This window comes from Neovison vison, chromosome 12, assembly GCF_020171115.1.
Source record: "Neovison vison isolate M4711 chromosome 12, ASM_NN_V1, whole genome shotgun sequence".
In the NCBI taxonomy this organism is placed as follows: domain Eukaryota; kingdom Metazoa; phylum Chordata; class Mammalia; order Carnivora; family Mustelidae; genus Neogale; species Neogale vison.
This window is the reverse complement of record NC_058102.1, coordinates 44,425,141-44,442,493: the sequence shown is the minus strand read 5'-3', so window position 1 is coordinate 44,442,493 and position 17,353 is coordinate 44,425,141.

Sequence of the window (17,353 nt, the reverse complement as noted above, 5' to 3'; positions counted from 1 at the left end):
GCAAGTTCACAGCAAAGCAAGCAGAAGAAAATAATTAAGTATTAGAGCAGATCACAGAAATTTAAAATAGGAAATCCATGGAGAAAATCAATGAAACTAAATGATGGTTCTTTGAAAAGATCAGTAAAATCAATAAGCTCTAGCCAGTAAGCTACGTTTCCCTGCATTCCCCTGTCTCTCCAGTTTTGGGGTCAGCTGTTTGTCCTATGTCCTCCCTTCTTTTTTTTTTTTTTTTTCAATTTATTTATTTTCAGAAAAACATTATTCATTATTTTTTCACCACACCCAGTACTCCATGCAAGCCGTGCCCTCTATAATACCCACCACCTGGTACCCCAACCTCCCACCCACCCCGCCACTTCAAACCCCTCAGATTGTTTTTCAGAGTCCATAGTCTCTCATGGTTCACTTCCCCTTCCAATTTACCCAAATTCCCTACTCCTCTCTAATGCCCCTTGTCCTCCATGCTATTTGTTACGCTGTCCTCCCTTCTTTTATGATCTAAGAAGACAAGTTGTGATTTTTCAGCTTTTCATTTGTACCTGTTTTGTACCTGTTGTAAAGCTCAGGTGCTGACTTCTAACCTTCTTACATGTGAAAGCCGAAAACTTGCTCTTCTTTTTCCAATTATTTTTTTTTAGGTGTTTTATATTTTTACATAAAGCATAAGGATCTGAAGCCAATTATTTGAAAAATCTTTCTGGAATTTTGATAGAGATTTTTTGAATCTATAGAATAATTTGAAGAGAATTACTATCATTAGTATATTGAAACTTCCAAACCATAAACATGAAATGTCTGTCCATTTATTTAGATTTTCTTTAATTTTCCTCATCAAAATTTTATGACTTTTTTCACTTTTTTTGTAAAGTTTTCCAAGTATTATACTCTTTTTTAGTATATATTCTTTTTGATGCGATTGCAAATGGAATTGTATTCTTTTTTTTTAAGATTTTATTTATTTATTTGACAGACAGAGATCACAAGTAGGCAGAGAAGCAGGCAGAGAGAGAGGAGGAAGCAGGTTCCCTGCTGAGCAGAGAGCCCATGCGGGATTCAATCCCAGGACCCTGGATCATGACCTGAGCTGAAGGCAGAGGCTTTAACCCACTGAGCCACCCATGTGCCCCTGGAATTGTATTCTTAATTTCACTTTTATATTGTTTACTGCCTATAGGTGGAAATAAAATTGTTTTTATATATTCATCTTATATTCTACAACCTTTCTTTATATATCCTATGAAGGTGATGTACTTAAAAATCCTTTTAATAAAATCTTCTTTTTTTTTTTTTTAAATCAGCCGGGATCACCTTTTTTGCTGACTCTGAAAATATTTTTATGCAATTCCCTACATGTGCTAAAAAATAGAGAAAATTAAACACCATTTCTTTTTTTAAAAGATTTTATTTATTTATTGGACAGACAGAGATCACAAGTAGGCAGAGAGGTAGGCAGAGAGAGAGAGGAGGAAGCAGGCTCCCTGCTGAGCAGAGAGTCCAATGCAGGGCTCCATCCCGGGACTCTGAGATCATGACCTGAGCCGAAGGCAGAGGCTTTAACCCACTGAGCCACCCAGGCGCCCCTAAACACCATTTCTTCATAAGACCTCTCTCTCAGCAAAGAATAGGAGGTATCTGCTTTAACTGTTTAAATACCATCCACAAGAAATTCAGTTTACTATCTCTTATTATATAGCCTTGTCCTATAGCCATTTTCAATGCAACAGACAGAAAATTAAATATGTATAGATATTAGAACTTTAAAAATTATTATTTATAAATAATAAATCTTCCACTTAGGGATGCCTGAGTGGCTTAGTAGGCTAAGTGGCTGCCTTTGGCTCAGGTCATGATCCCAGGGTCCTGGGATTGAGTCCCACACTGGGCTCCTCACTTAGCGGGGAGTCTGCTTCTCCTTCTGTCTGCTGCTCCCCCTATTTGTGTGTGTGTGCGCTCTCTCTCTGACAAATCTTTTAAAAAAAAGTGAGCAGATATAAGTAAAAGAGACTCTCTGATTCACCAATATACAATATTTCAAAGATCAACCTTATATATCAAAAGGTTAGTTTCAAGTATGTTAAATCTGGATGGATTTGCTACCCTGAAGGGAAAAAGAAAAATTACCCATTTTCAAAAAAGGAAAAGAAATCACAGAAGCTGAGGATCCAGCACAGAATGCTCCTTCTGCAAATTGTGACTATGGCACAACTCAGAGAGACAAAGAAAAGGTAAAAACTATGGAACTCTAGCAAATTATTCCTGCAAATTTCTCCCAGGCAATCCTGGAATTTGTTGTAAATAGAAAACTTTTCTTCAAACTGAAATGGAGCTCTTCCAATACTGCAATGGTATGAGCAGATGAAAATAAGAAGGAATTCTGCTTCTCTAATTCTGAGGAGAGGGATATGGGATGATGATATAAACACCTAGATGTCTAAGAGGCAGGGTACATTGTCTCTAAGTATGCTGTGGGAATAAACCAGGTATGTCTGGAAAGGTAGTATCTTTAATCACACTAGAAAGTCAGTTTACAAGACCGAGGATCATAAACTCTGGCTTTGCTCCCGAGGTTCAGGGCCAGTACTCCTCTGGTCATGAAAGCTGAAATAAAGGGGATACTCAAGAGTGGAGCAAAGAAAATGGCTTGGCACTTCTGCAAGTCTGTTCCAAAGGGAAAATCGAGGTGCCTGGGAGGCTCAGTTGGTTAAGCATCCAACTCTTGATATCTGCTCACATCATGATCTCAGGGTCATGAGATTGAGCCCCACCTTGGGCTTCTTGCTGAGCATGGAACCTGCTTAAAATTCTCTTTCTCTCCCTCTTCCTCTGCCCCTATCCCCTCCACATGCACTTACGTTCATGTACTCTCTTTCTATAAATAAATAATAAGTAAGTAAGTAAGTTAGTAAGTCAGGTTTGGCCAGCACACCCCAAGATGGCTAATGAAAGGATTACTCTGACTCCTTAGTAGGAGAAAGGAGAGGCCTGGGAACCAGATGCTCTAGTGGTGTAAGGCCTTGAGCTAGCTTCTGTCTCCACTTTTATTGGAGTTTAATTAACACACCATGTGCAAGGCAAGGAGTTCATGATGTACATGACCATTACAGGTTACTGCATCTAAGCTTTTACTCCTTGGCTGAGACCCTTGAGAATCCAGTCACATTTGGCCAAGAAATGCCAGAGGAGGTCCAGCAATCCTTTGCTTTTCCCCAAAGGAAAAGCATCCAAGGAGGCATAAACTAGTCAATTTTTATCTATCCAGATGCTGTGAAGCCCCACATAAATAAAACAAAGGGAAAGTGGAAGAAATCTCTATGAGATCTCTGAACTTTTAACAGGATAGAGACTTTACAACAAAGAGATTTTGATTGAGAATAAAAATTTTAGAAGTATGTGTTAGGTAGTGGGGTGGTAGTATAATTTAGAGAACTGCATTGACAAATCATATTAGTGGAGAAATTTAAAAGAGGTAGGTTTACATTTAAAAAAACTTCTAAAATTACATTACAATATTGATTGCTCTGGTTGTAAATCAGTTTGTTTTTAAGTATTAGTAACTATTTTGAAGTTTATGTGTTGAATGTACTTGCTGGCAAGTAAACTTGGCTTTGGGACTCTGGGATTTCTGCAAATGTGTAGGGAGATAATTGAATTAATTATTAGTATTCAGAAGAAACATCATTCTAAATTCTAGCCAGGGGAAATATTTGAGCTCCAAGTATAAGTAGATAAAATACACTTTTTTTTTATGTGCAGGATAAAATGTATTTCTTAAGTACAGTGCTTACTATCGTCTCATAATAATTAAATCACAGTGTTATTATAAATTGGGTACTTTTATTTTATCTTATTTTATTTATTTTTTTGAAGATTTTATATATATAGAGAGAGAACACAAGTAGGCAGAGAGACGGCAGAGAGAAAGGGGAAGCAGGCTCACTGTTGAGCAGAGAGCCCAATACGGGACTCAATCCCAGAACCCTGAGATCATGACCTGAGCCAAAGGCAGAGGCTTAACCCAATGAGCCACCCAGGCACCCTAAATTGGGTACTTTTTTTGTTTGTTTTGTTTTGTTTTGTTTTCAATTTATTTATTTTCAGAAAAACAGTATTCATTATTTTTTTCACCACACCCAGTGCTCCATGCAAGCCGTGCCCTCTATAATACCCACCACCTGGTACCCCAACCTCCCACCCCCCCGCCACTTCAAACCCCTCAGATTGTTTTTCAGAGTCCATAGTCTCTCATGGTTCACCTCCCCTTCCAATTTACCCAAATTCCCTACTCCTCTCTAACACCCCTTGTCCTCCATGCTATTTGTTATGCTCCACAAATAAGTGAAACCATATGATAATTGACTCTCTCTGCTTGACTTATTTCACTCAGCATAATCTCTTCCAGTCCCGTCCATATTGGGTACTTTAAAGTTACAATTTTATTTTGTTTTCAGGTTCAAACTTATTGTGAGAAAGACTGGATGGAATCTTGCTTGCTGACATCAAATGAAGGAGAGTACATGATGTGAAATCCAGCCAAATAAATAAATAAACAAATAAATAATTACTGAGAGAGTCAATTATCATATGGTTTCACTTATTTGTGGCGCATAACAAATAGCATGGAGGACATGGGGAGTTAGAGAGGAGAAGGGAGTTGGGGGAAATTGGAAGGGGAGGTGAATCATGAGAGACTATGGACTCTGAAAATCAATCTGAGGGTTTTGAAGGGGTGGGGGATGGGATGTCGGGATACCAGGTGGTGGGTATTATAGAGGGCACAGATTGCATGGAGCACTGGGTGTGGTGCAAAAATAATGAATACTGTTATGCTGAAATAAAAAATAAATTAAAAAAATACAAAATAGAAATAAAGATTATATGGAAATATCACTAAAAAATAGTTATGAAAAAGATATTCTCTAAGGTTTAATATTGGATTTTTTAAACAAGGGGCATTTTTGTTTTGTTTTGTTTATTTTTCCATGGCATCATGGTGTCATTTTAGAATTTTGGATTGGATTATCCTTTAACTTGGGAGCTGAAAAAATGGACCAGATAGCTCACAAACTGTGTAATAAAAAGTGATTTTCTTGCATATGATAAAACTTTCAAAAGAAAATATTTAGTCGTGGAGTGTTTAGTAATCAAATTTGTAATTCTAACCCCAAATTTAAAAGGTGGTAGATATGAACATATAACAAAATAAATTGCTGGATAAAATATATATGTATATTTGTAATTGGCAAACTCCTTGATCTAAAATAAATAAAAACTCCTGTAAGAACATCTGATTCCTTATCTTAAGTTGGAAAACTCATTAAAAACTAAGCTCTAATGGAATTGTCAGAGATCAAAGATAATTATACAAATATAGTAAAAAAGAAAAAAAAGCACACTGTGCAGACTGTACATATTTGGCCCTCAAAAATGACAATAATGATAATAGTCAATTAGAATGAATTGAGGATATAAAAAAAGCTATCAATCAATATCGATGATGCAAAGGAAAAAAGTAACATCTATTTTGCTGTAGAGTATTTCAACACAGAAATTAGTTCCTAGTTGTCAATAATACATGCTATGTATTGATGCACAACATTATTTTATATTTCTAGTTAACATATATATTTAAAATACTGCAGAGAATATATGATAATACATCAAATTTAAATATATGCATATATACATATGAGTTTTCTAAATTTATCTTGAAATACAATGTATGGTATAGACTAGGCATAAAGAATAGGAAGAATAGAAAGCTAGAATTTTCCCAAAAATGAAAATGAGATATTTAGAGAGATTTATAAAAGTAGAAGAAATACTGGGTTTTACTGTTCAGATTATGAGAGAGAAAAAAAAGGTTTTGATTTGTACTAATGGAAATAGAAATTCTTAAGTCAGTGAATTCAGGAGATTATGTCTCCAAAATTCCCACTATATTACAGAAAGCAGCTATCAGAACAAAAGTAAGACTTCAGAGTAAAATTTTATAAACATTAAAAGGGGATGACTAGAACAAAAAGTCAACATGTATAAAGATCTACTTTTAGAAGTGTTTGGATACATAGTCATTTGGGTGCTCTCTCTTGGTTTTGGCTCAGGTGGTGATCTCAGAGCCCTGGGGTTGGCCCCCACTCAGGTTTCATGTTAACTGTAGAGTCTGCTTGAGACTGTCTCCCCCTCTCCCTCTGCCTCCCTACCCACTCTCTAAATAAATAAATAAATTTACAATTCTGAAGCTCTGCATTATGATAACATAATGCTCTGCATTATGTTTAACAACTGTGTATATCAACTAGTAGCATATGTTTGCTCTGTAAAATTAAATACTAAAAAGTAGTTGATTAACAAAGGAGAAATATATTTTTCTATCATCCAGAAGTCCAGAGATAGGGCAATGGAGGTTAGTATGATGGCTACACAGTCACTTGTAGGTAGTACAGAGTTTATTTCCTGCTGCACTACCTTGGTGCATGGTTTCTATCCTAAAGCACAATTCATTATTAAAGATGGCTTCTCAAGCTCCAATCATCACCTCTGTATTGCAAGTAAAAGATTAGTTATATAACACAGTTAGCTACAAGAGAGCATGCAAAGAATGTAGTTCTTTTAGCTCAAGTCACTTCTACTTCAAACAAAATTGTGATTATGTTACTAAGGCTAAAAAGGAGAAGAAAGAGCATCAAGCATTTTTTTCCAGTTCGTGTGATAGTCAAAACAATTGATCTGAATTTCTTTCTATGTGTAAAGTATCTCAAAAATTTCAGAGTTGTTTTTATGAATCAGTACACAAATACATTTGAAGATGCTAGCATTTTATTTATGGAGAAATTCAATTAATTTAAACTCCTTCTTGTATAATAAATAAATGTTTAAAAGATGGATGATTCTATTTTTACAGAATAGTTTAAAGAGAAAAATACAAACTGTTAAAAGTAAATTAGTAAATATGTCAAGATTAAAACAGTAATATGTTGTTTTTTATACTATGTGGGTGTTCTGGCAATCATAATTCAAATTTTTAAGAAGTAATTAAGTCCTTTTTTTTTAAAATAAAATTCACACTTTAATGTGTTCTTGGTTTAAATGTGTAGTTTTGAAAAAAAATTTCCACATGAAAATAAACATAAGTAAAGTGAAAAAAGACAAAATAAATGAAAATAAGAAGGACCCATATCTTAAGGCCTAAGAGCACAAATATGAAAAAACTTTCAAAACTTATATGAACATTTCTTTTTTTTTAAAGATTATATTTATTTAATCTTGGGATTAACCCTGGGATCATTACCTGAGTCAAAAGCAGAGGCTTTAACCCACTGAGCCTCCCAGGGACCCCTTATATGAAAATTTCTAAAAAATAGGTAAAAATAATTAAGATAGATTTTATTAAAAAGGAAAAAAGTAACTGGTACATATGAAAAATGCTTGAACACAAATATAACAAAACCAATTCACATTAAGTTACATCAAAAAACTATTTCTCACCTGTCAAACTGGCAGAAATTTAAGTTTGACAATAAAATCTGTTTGAGGAACTGTGGAGAAATAAGCCCTATCTTATGCAGCTGATGGGATTTCCAAAACCCACATGGAAAGAGGATCAGTGATATTTAACAACAATACAAGTGCATTTACTCCATAATCTAGTAAACTCATATATATAATATCCTCTGGAAATTCACCTCCCCAAATGTGATTAAATAAATAAATAAGGTTGGTTATTTGGATTAGTAAATGATTAAAGACAGTCAAAATATACCTAGGACCACTGGTTGAGTAAATCAAAGCATAGCCACACAATAACCTACTATCCATTAAAAAAATAATAAAGGCCCCATGTAATAAATAAACTTTCCATGTATATTATTTTTTTAAATTTCTTTTCAGCATAACAGTATTCATTGTTTTTGCACCACACCCAGTGCTCCATGCAATCTGTGTCCTCTCTAATACCCACCACCTTGTTCCCCCAACCTCCTATCCCCCACCCCTTCAAAACCCTCGGATTTTTTTTCAGAGTCCATAGTCTCTCATGGTTCACCTCCCCTTCCAATTTCCCTCAACTCCCTTCTCCTCTCCATCTCCCCATGTCCTCCATGTTATTTGTTAGGCTCCACAAATAAGTGAAACCATATGATAATTGACTCTCTCTGCTTGACTTATTTCACTTAGCATAGTTTATTTCAGTCCCATCCATATTGCTACAAAAGTTGGGTATTTATTCTTTCTGATAGAGGCATAATACTCCATAGTGTATATGGACCACATCTTCCTTATCCTTTCATCCGTTGAAGGGCATCTTGGTTCTTTCCACAGTTTGGTGAACGAGGCCATTGCTGCTATAAACATTGGGGTACAGATGGCCCTTCTTTTCACTACATCTGTATCTTTGGGGTAAAAACCCAGTAGTGCAATGGCAGGGTCATAGGGAAGCTCTATTTTTAATTTCTTAAGGAATCTCCACACTGTTCTCCAAAGTGGCTGCACCAACTTGCATTCCCACCAACAGGGTAAGAGGGTTCCCCTTTCTCCACCTCCTCTCCAATACATGTTATTTCCTGTCTTGCTAATTTTGGCCATTCTAACTAGTGTAAGGTGGTATCTCAATGTGGTTTTAATTTGGATCTCCCTGATGGCTAGTGATGATGAACATTTTTTTATGTGTCTGATAGCCATTTGTATGTCTTCATTGGAGAAGTGTCTGTTCATATCTTCTGCCCATTTATTTTTTATATGATTGTCTGTTTTGTGTGTGTTGAGTTTGAGGAGTTCTTTATAGATCCTGGATATCAACCTTTTGTCTGTACTGTCATTTGCAAATACCTTCTCCCATTCCATGGGTTGCCTCTTTGTTTTGTTGACTGTTTCCTTTGCTGTGCGGAAGCTTTTGATCTTGATGAAGTTCCAAAAGTTTATTTTCGCTTTTGTTTCCTTTGCCTTTGGAGACATATCTTGAAAGAAGTTTTTGTGGCTGATATCAAAGAGGTTACTGCCTATGTTCTCTGCTATGATTCTGATGGATTTCTGTCTCACGTTGAGGTCTTTTATCCATTTTGAGTTTATCTTTGTGTATGGTGTAAGAGAATGGTCGAGTTTCATTCTTCAACATATAGCTGCCCAGTTTTCCCAGCACCATTATTTTTTACTTTCTTTTTTTTTTAATTTTTTTTTCAATTTATTTATTTTCAGAAAAACAGTATTCATTATTTTTTCACCACACCCAGGCCAGCACCATTTTTTGAAGAGACTGTCTTTTTTCCACTGGATATTTTTTCCTGTTTTGTCGAAGATTATTTGCCCATAGAGTTGAGGGTCCATATCTGGGCTCTCTACTCTGTTCCACTGGTCTATGTGTCTGTTTTTATGTCAGTACCATGCTGTCTTGGTGATCACAGCTTTGTAGTAAAGCTTGAAATCAGGCAACGTGATGCCACCAGTTTTATTTTTGTTTTTCAACATTTCCTTAGTGATTCAGGGTCTTTTCTGATTCTATACAAATTTTAGGATTATTTGCCCCAGCTCTTTGAAAAGTACAGGTGGAATTTTGATCGGAATGGCATTAAAAGTATAGATTGCTCTAGACAGTATATATATTTTAACAATGTTTATTCTTCCGATCCAAGAGCATGGAATGGTCTTCCATCTTTTTGTGTCTTCCTCAATTTCTTTCATGAGTGTTCTGTAGTCCCTCGAGTACAGGTTTATTCCCAGGTATCTTATGGTTATTGATGATATAGTAAATGGAATCGATTCTCTAATTTCCCTGTCTGGATTTTCATTGTTAGTGTTAAGAAAGCCACTGATTTCTGTACATTGACTTTGTATCCTGCCACGTTACTGAATTGCTGTATGAATTCTAGTAGTTTGGGGGTGGAGTCTTTTGGGTTTTCCCTATAAAGAATCATGTCATCTGCGAAGAGAGAGAGTTTGACTTCTTCATTTTCAATTTGGATACCTTTTATTTCTCTTTGTGGTCTGATTGCCGTTGCTAGGACTTCTAATACTATGTTGAACAAGAGTGGTGAGAGTGCACATCCTGGTTGTGTTCCTGATTTCAATGGGAAGGCTGTGAGCTTTTTCCCATTGAGGATGATATTTGTTGTGGGTCTTTCATAGATAGATTTTATGAAGTTGAGGAATGTTCCCTCTATCCCTATACTTTGAAGCATTTTAATCAGGGATGGATGCTGGATTTTGTCAAATGCTTTTTCTGCATCAGTTGAGAGGACCATGTGGTTCTTACTTATTTGTTCTATCACATTGATTGATTTGTGAATGTTGAACCATTCTTGTAGCCCAGGGATGAATCCCACCTGGTCATGGGGGATAATCTTTTTAATGTGCTGTTGGATTCTGTTTGCTAGGATCTTGTTGAGAATCTTAGCATCCATATTCATCAGTGATATCGGTCTGAAATTCTCCATTTTGGTATGGTCTTTGCCTGGTTTGGGGATCAGGGTAATGCTGGCTTCATAGAAAGAGTCTGGAAGTTCCCATGTATATTATTAAATTTAAGTTTAAGAAGCAGTGACCACTCAGTGGAGAGATTAGAAATGGAGTTCTTCTCTGACTTTTATTACCTTTGTTAATCTTCAAAGACATAAATTTGTTAATTATTTAAAAATTAAATCCAGTGGAAAAAGAATTAAGAAATTAAAACACAAAGGAAACAATGAAGCTAAATATATATAAAATTAATATTACACCCATAGAGACAAAAAAATTATTTAAAGTAACTTTGAAACATGGTATTCTGGACACACATTTTGTTTGTTTGCTTTGTTTTATTTTTAATAAGGTCAAAAGCATCTCAGAGAAATCTTAAATTTCACTCAGAGTATTTATAAGTATTAACCATATTGGTTTTACAATTTTGAAAATAAATATTGAAGGATAAAAGAAATACATAGTAAGTATATTAAGCTTGTTAGGGAAAAAAAATCAGTTTAAGAGCAAAGAGATCTATTTTAAACTTGAGACTAATAAGACATAATAAAAAAGAAAATTATAATATTAAATTTGAATTTAAAATATAAATACAAAATTATATTTTTACAAACATGCAAGAACCTAGAAGCAGTGACATTCAGTAACGGGCAAATCTTGATCTCTGAATATCATCATTCCTAAAAACAACTAGGTATCCTTTAAAACATGTCTGTCTAGGTCTGGGACAGTGAGTACAAAAATTGAACATAGGCCACTGTGCTGTGTAAGGCAGTGAGAAAACCCTCAGTAACTAATGAGCTTGTCCATATGGTCTTCTCTTCCAAAAGTTAAGTCAACATTGGTGGTATCAATTTTAAGAAGTCCATATTTGTTAAATTTGGGATGATTTTATTATAAAAATAATATCATAATTAAATATAATATTAAATAAATTAAAATCAATTATGTCATAGGATATACTCATGAAAGAAAGTTCTGCCTCTGCCATTGTCAGGTGAACTCATGATAGGTTGATCTTCCTTACAGAATAAAATAGTATTAATTCTGGACAGATACAAACAAAATGAAACAGAAAAAAAGCAAAAACAACAAAAAACAAAACAACTACCTAAAATCTCTGAAATTAAACAAAGATGGGCACACACTGGAAGAGGATGGACACATGTTAGGTACAATCCCTAGATTCTCTCTCTTGGTTTACATGCTCTGTATTATATTCATTTTCCCTTGAGTGAAGTGCTATCTGTGAAGATGATGGGGTGCCTTTTCTATGATAAGATAATATTCTGTGGCCAAGGGGAAGAGACTTCACAGCTGTTATCAAAGTCCTAAATATGTTGATTTTGAGATAATCAATAAAGTTTGTCTGGGTGGGCCTGGCTTAATTAGATAAAATTCCTTTAAAAAGGACAGGATCTTTCCTAGAAAAGGAAAGAGAAACTCTTCTGTTGGCACTGAAGAAGGAAATTGTTATGTTATTAACATATGTTATTGAGAGTAGTGGCCTCTAAGAATGGAGTCTTTCATTCTCATAATTGCTAGAAACCAAATTTGACCAATAACTCAAATGAGCTTAGAAAAGACCCCACACTCCAGAAGATAATTCTTAACTGGCACTTTGTTTGAAGGTTTGTGAGACCCTGAGTGGAAGATTTAAAGCTATGACCAGACTAACGACCTATCTGTGATATAATAAATGTCTCTTACCTAAGTTACTAAACTTTTTTTAAAGATTTTATTTATTTAGTTGACACAGAGAGACAGGTAAGCAGAGAGGCAGGCAAAGAGAGAGGGGGAAGCAGGCTCCCTGCTGAGCAGAGATCCCCCCCCCGATGTAGGATTTGATTCCAAGACCCTGACTGAGATCATGACCTGAGCTGAAGACAGAGGCTTAACCAACTGAGCCACCCAGGCACCCCTTAAGTTACTAAACTTATAGTGATATGGTAGGCAGTGACAGAACCTAATACAAAGGAATGGACATGAGATAACTTTCCCATTTTCATGACTTTCGGTCTGAGGGGAAGTTTGCAGTTGCTACTATGTAGTGGAGCATGATGAAAGAAAGATTAAAGAAAGAAAAGAAAGAAAGAAAGAAAGAAAGAAAGTCTTTCTGTCCTGAAGAGCCAGATAGTAATGTTTTGAAGGGACAACAGGGGAGCTAAGATATCTAGCCAGCAAAGCATGGACTCCCATATTGCTGGAAAGCTTTATTGACAATTGAAAATAGTACTGCTGGAGTACAGAAGATCCCAATAAATATCTTATATTAATACCCAATAAATATATTATATCTTATATTAATACCTTATATATCTTATATTAATACCCAATAAATATTTATTCCATTTAGGATTACTTGGACATAGACACAGACAGATTAAAAATCATTGCTCTCCCTAGAATGGAGACCATGGTCTGCGAGAATGGGCTTGCTAATATTTACCCTCTGAAATAATACAGATCTACTGATGCAGATGGACAACTGCAGGCCTTTCTTATAAGGGCAGGTATACTATTTAGCTCTGAAAAACAGTTAGGAAAGGGCTAAACTGAGCATGTTCAGTTTCTTATCCCCAAATCAAAATCAAGTAAATCATCTTTCCTTTCATGGGAGAAAAATTATGACAAGTGGAAAAGGAGGCCAGGAGCGTTACTAGGTAGATTTCCCTGATGTGAAGATCAGGGGAAAGCCAGAACCCAACTAAGTCAGATTATGACTCAAAAGTAAAAAAAAAAAAAATCTTTAAAAGTTAAATGGGTTGAGGCTCTCCATCTAAACCTTCAAGACCTAACACAGAGCTTGTATTTTTGACAATTATGTCCTTTTTGAAACTCTCTTTCTCTGTACTCCCTGAAATCCCAATTTTATGTTTCTTAAGCCTCTTTATTCATCCCGGCTTTATCTGCTTCTCTGAGTTATTTTGTACTTCTTGCACAGCACATGTTTGTATTTGCCAAACTTCTACTGGTAATTGCCTTCCTTTCCTGTCCTTCCCCTTCCCCCTTCTTTCCTTTCCCTAAGTCTCCCTTTCCTTCTCTTCTCTGTAAGCACTCATTTGACAAACTGTATTCTTTTATTTATGGCTTTGTAGATCACCTCCATGGAGACCAATAATTACTTCACCAAATGTTCTTGGTGTCATTACAATGAATAAATATGCTAAGTGCAGGGGATATAAAGATGCATTTAGGTAAAACATGTTGATTTATGAAGGTGTTTTTTAATTTAACAGTTGATAACTTGAAAGTAAATATAGTAGTAATTTAGTGCATACCTTCTAGAGCCTGGTCTGTCTACCAACCCCATCTCTACCACTTCTAAACTACAGAAGACCTTTACTTCTCTCTGTGTGTATGATCATTCTAAGACTTCAGTAATTATTTAAGGTTTATGTTTCCATATACATTGTAGATTATAAAGCATTCAATTCATCATATCTCATTTATTTTAACAATAATAAACTGAAAGAAATTATTATGTCTTTTTTTATAGGAATCAAATCGAGGCTTGTGAGACTTTTAAAAGGTTAAGAAAATTAAAAACAGTGTTTTAATTTTAACCTCTAACTTCTAACTCCTCTTTTCTTTTTTCTCACAGTTGCTGCCCTAAATTTACCTTGCGCTTTGCTGTCTCTCCAAAGATCTAATTCACAAGTGTTACCTGATCTCATGAACACCACAAAATCAACCTCAAAATAAACATGCACTAAAGTAAATCATCTATGCCCCAAATCTGTTTCTCTCTTGAATTTCTTAGCTTTGAATGACAGGAACTTCCCAAGCAAGAAATTTCAAAATATTGGAACATCTCCCATCCTACGCTTCATTACCTCCATACACATTTCATCTCCTAGGGGGTCCCCATCTACAGTCTATAGTATTCCTTCTATCATATCCCACTTGTCAATCCCACTGGAATAATCTTAATCAGAATTATTAACTCCAGCTAATATTAACTATTAATCGATTTTTCCTGGGTGAAGTCTCTGCAGAGACTAATTTGTTCTTCACAATACTTGCTGTGAGGCTAACTACTATTTATTGAAATCTAATTAACTGTCCAGCATTACATTTGGGTCCTTCACACACATTATATAATTTAATTTTCACAAGAATCCCTAATATATAATATACCAGCCAGCTTTGCAGATGAGGACATTGAAACTAAGTGTCTTCCATTTATATAGTTGGAACTGAAACATAGACAAGCCCAATTCCAAATTGGTGTTGTTGCTTCTCTGGTTTATTTTTCTTTGATCATTTTATTTCCCTACTCAAAATAACACATAGGCTCTCACTGCCTCACAGGTTATATACAAAAATCATTAGCATATTATTTTAATGTTACTTGATCTGGTCTCAATTTATAATTCTAGCCCTATTTTCTATTTCCTGTAAACACATTCTACTCATAACCAAACATTAGTCAATCTAAATCAACACACTCCACAATGTCCGGCTTCCATCCTGGTGTACAAACTAGTTCTTCTATTTAAATTGCTTCTCTTCCTGTCTCTAGCTGTCCAGGTGACCCATCCTTTAAAGGTCTAGCTAAATGCCTCTTCCATAATGGAACACTCCTCGAGCTCTTTCAACAGAATTGTTAATCTTCTGAACTTTTGCAACACCTGTAATTTTCCAATTTTTATTTGAAATTATTTTATTTCTGTTTATTTAAACCTTCCTAAAGTAGCATATGTCTATATTCTAATCATCTTTGTATCTTCTGGGCCTCAGGATAGTGATCAAGATAAGAGGGACTGTTACCTAGAAATTATTTTTCTTTTTGCATTAAAACATAATAAGATATTATAGCCAGTGGAGGTAAAATAGGAGCAAGTATATATTACTATGCATGGACTGGCAGGCACCAAAGTTCAGCTAATAGACATAATAAATTAAGCTATGAATTTTAATTCCTCTGACAGAAAAGTTTCTCCTAAGTGTGTTAGAAAATTGAGCTAAAAATAGTCAATGAAGCAGAAATGTTTCTAACAGCTCCTAAAAATTTTGCATTTTGTTTTATTGGAAATCAGTTATGGACTTTTTTCCTTGAAAATGTGTTTTCAGAGATAATATTTTTAGTAGACTTTATATTGTTTATGGAGGAAAAAATCTATAAAACAACAGTATTGAAAATTTAACCATAATTGATTAGAATGAGGCTTCTGAATGAAGACTAATAAAGGAGTTTAGATTAAGTCTCTTAAATATTGGACATAAACTTTTTACTCTTCTTGCCACTTAAGAATTTAGCAATGAGCAGAGTTTATTTGGGATGGAAAATATAATGCTTTAATTATTGAATATTCTAACCCTGCCCATTGGACCTGTAATGCATATCTAAAGTTAGAAAGAATTCCTTCCAACAGTACAATTTTAGACAAAATAATGGATTTTTAAATTATTACTCCAAAGTATGAACATCTGTTTGTTTTTCTTTCAATGAATCTCTATTTTAACATATGTATTAAATATAAATGAATTGAGTATAAATATATATAATCCTACTTATTAGGATTGTATAATGTATAATATATATTTATGTGTTTATTTATATATGTACATATTTTATATATAAATACTTATGTATGTATATATGATATAAATATATATATGAAGTCAAATAATTATAAATTTAAATATAAATATATATAAACATATATATAACTTCTATATACAAATACATATTTATATACTATAATTAAATATAAATATATAAAAACTATATATAATACATATTTATATATCTATAACTATATATATATATAAACTCCTACATATATAAATACAAATATATATATAGGAGTCAAAAAATTATGTAGGAGTCAAAGAGTAGAAGAGGTAAGGGAGGATTTGTCAAATGATTCTTCTGAAAAGAAGGCTCAGTGTGTTCAACTCAGGTCATGATCCCAGGGTCTTGGGATCAAGCCGCACATTGGGCTCTCTGCTCAGCTGGGAGCCTGCTTCTTTCTCTCTCTCTTCCTGCCTTTCTGCCTACTTGTAATCGCTGCCTGCCACTCCACCTACTTGTAATATCTCTCTCTGTCAAATAAATAAATAAAATCTTTAAAAAAAAATAAACCCTGAGATCATAACCTGAGCTGAAATCAAGAGTTGGACCCTTAACTGACTGAGTCACCCAGGTGCCCATTTGCTTAAAAATTTTCTTTGAAAAAATTTTAGTAACAATATGTATAGTGATACAGTTTAATGTCCTTTAAAGTTTGGAATATATAAAACATGCTTATTTTAAGAAGTGCTAATGCCATAATAGAGGCATTTGAGATTTTAGGGACGTTTTTACCATAGTATAAAATATGCAAGTTCCAAGCCAGTAAAGAATCAAGAATATAAAATAAATTCTCTAGTACTTACCATACTGTATGGAACTTTATATTTAAAACACACACACACACACACACACAGAGAACAAACATATAAAAAACAAACAAACAAAACAAAAAAGGGAAGTTGTGTTTTTGTTTTTGATTTTTCTAAGAAAGCTGTGTTTGGATAATTATTTATATGCCAGTACTCTTTAAAAGATTATGATTCATTTGTTCATCTCTTGAAGAAAGTATTATTATTAAATGATATACAGATGGGCCCCCAGAGGGGCTGAGTAACTAACTCGAGATTCCAGTGGGCAGTATATGAAGCCTGAACTCAACCAAGTACTTTGACTCTAGTATCTGTATTCTCACACAGGGTCCCATCTTATCTCTCATTCAGTGTATTAATGGAAGCTTTCTGAGCATGTAAAATGAGTTCAAATAAATTTTAATTAGGGAATTTCTTAGAAAATATCTGATTTGCTAGCCTGCAATATACCTAAACAAAAGAAAAAAAAATCTTATTCAAGTGTCATGATACATAATGTCTTCCTAGATACCAG